The sequence below is a fragment of the Camellia sinensis genome, chromosome 12 (genome assembly GCF_055761805.1).
Source record: "Camellia sinensis isolate YWXY chromosome 12, ASM5576180v1, whole genome shotgun sequence".
NCBI classification, from domain to species: Eukaryota; Viridiplantae; Streptophyta; class Magnoliopsida; order Ericales; family Theaceae; genus Camellia; species Camellia sinensis.
In genome coordinates, this window is record NC_138972.1 from 142,702,887 (window position 1) to 142,705,667 (window position 2,781).

Below are 2,781 nucleotides of genomic sequence, written 5' to 3' on the forward strand. Positions count from 1 at the left end.
TCAGGGATAGAAAAATGTCTTCGGAACCCAGAAATTCGACCCTCGGAAAAGAGGTCTTTCAAATGCTTAGCCATTCCAGTGAAGACTCAAAGATACTCTGAATCAAAAATAAAAACGAAAAATAGGATTGCAAGAAGAGAAGAAAACTTACGAAAGGCAAAGGAGACAAGGAGAGAACGGATAGGAGTTGCAGAAAATGCGTTGAAGAAGAGATACCGACTGGCAGCCCAGGAGGTTCAAATATTCGAAAAAGCATGTTTTCGAAGGGACTTAAACTTCAAATCGTATTAAATACGAGAGAAGTACAAATGGGGCGGGAAAGCATTACGATAACCAAAAATCACATATGCGTTCTGACACGCATCGGGAAGAGAATTAACCGCCAAATTTTTGACTTCCAGCCAAACACACCGACTAACTGATGCTAGCGAGGTGTTTGGGGGGCAATTGTAGGAGCCGGATAATTGGAATAATCAAAAGCGCACTCTAGAAGGAAGATATTACACGGCTCTACTCTACACGATGAGAGTGCCGAATATAATGAATAAGTCGAGTAGATACTGGACTGTGGAGCCGGATAAATAGGAGAATAACGAGTGACAAATAGGCCTGGTCACGAAGCCCAGGGAACAAGTACAAATAAAGGAATAACCGATTGAGAAAGGTATGTGAGAACTATTACACTTAACTTAAAATACAAGTAATCCTGAGAGTAGAGACTGACTTGTCCGTCGGAGTACTAATTTCGGCACCCCCGACCGAAGTGTTTACTTCTTTTCAGGTGACCAGAAGAGGATCTCGAGCGCTCCTCAGGATCAGAAGAGTATTTCCAAACCATTTCTCCACAACGTATGTATTGAAATTTTGGATATGCAAAACAACACTATCTATGTATATTTACTGAGCTGGAGCATTCATGATCATATATATCTATATCATACTGTTGTTTAGAATCATTGGGATCTCTACTGGACATTAGTGTTTATCCCACATTGTTAACCATTTTTCAGGTGAGAAGTTTGGAATATTGTTCAAGACCATGGAGTCTCTTTATTTGTTGACCACGAGGTATATTACTTGTAGGCGGAATGCCATTTTATTATAGTAATGGGTAATCCCGTTTTATTTATTTGTTTTGTTTTATTTTCTTCTATGTAAGCCTAAGGGCACATGTTATAAATTATTGTAATTGAACAGTTCATCACCGTGCATACGAGAGAGAACATTTATTGCTTAGCTATTTATTCTTGCTTCCACTTTTATTATTATGGAAATGGACTATAATCAGGGATTGGATAATGATATTCGAGTAATAAAAATTTGGGTCGTTACACTTTAGTTGTAAATTTAAGAAATTTGACAGTAGTGGTTGTATACTGTTATCGTACTGTTTACCTGGACAATCGCAATGCATGATCGATGATGATTCTGATTTTCAGAATATGTTGTCGCTTGTTTATCTCCTTGGTGTTGACCAGGTTGACGTGACTATTATTGAAATGGGCATTTCAAATGAAAAACATGGAGTTAGAGAATTGGGTGAGGCTAGTGGATCCAACATTACTGATAATGAAATGGATTTACTTCCTATGTTTTGTCGCCATGAAGAAAGGACTATTGTTGTCTTCTGGATGGGTGAATAGAATTACTCATGTAGGTCAAAGATTTGTTAGAGGTGCAAAGGGTTTCCGGACTATGTTATGTAAATATGCCATTGATATAGGATTTGAGTTTGTGTATGTAAAGAATGACAAGTGTAGGGTCGCTATTGTGTGCTCAATAAAATACATTTTTACTATATTGATGAATGGTTGTCTATCCAAGTTTATGATTTGCATTGTGGTTAAATTTGACATTTTTATTTTTTATTTTTTCTTCATTTGGTTGGATTAGTTTCATGTAAAAGAACTTATAACGGAGTTTGTTAACATGAAGATTTTGAGTAAAATTCTAGTCTTAAAAATAGTAAACATTACTTTTCTTAACAAGAAAGTAAAATTTTACTTCCATTCAGAGTAAAATGTTACTATATTTCGGAGTAAAATTTACTTTGAATTGAAAGTAAAATCTTATTATGTTAGAGTTTGTTTGATAGGAGTGAAATTCTAGTCTAAAAGATAGTAAAACATTATTTTCTTAGCATGAAAGTAAAATTTTACTTTATTTCAAAGTAAAATTTTATTGTATTTCAGAGTAAAATTTACTCTGAATTGAAAGTAAAATTTTACTGTGTTGTTGAATATTTGTCTATGCAGTTTCTGATTTGTTTTCTGAATTGGAAGTAAAATTTTACTCTATTGCAAAGTAAAACTTTACTTTAAAGTATGTGAGTTTTATAGGAAAACATTTCCAACCCGCACCAAAATTTACAACAATACACAAAGTCCTGGTTGCTCATAACGCAATCTTTGTGCAAAAATAATATAACACCACAACTACATATATTATCAAGAGACACAATATAAATTGTATCATTGTATTCTATCATAACAATGTTCTATAACAATGTTCCATCCTAATCCATAACAAGTATAACATGTATCATTGTTACAATTTTAGTACTCTTTCACCTACAATTACTCTTTCAGCATTCTTTCATTTACAAAAAAGCAAAATTACATTCAACATTCACATCAGATACAAAAAAGTAGTTCTCAAAAGTCGTCCACATCGCCGTCCATGAGGTCTTATTGCTTGGCTATTTTTCTTTTGAGGTTGAATTGTTTCTCACCCTATGCTTTTAAAGAATCATTGAAAAATTAATACACTATTGATGCTTAA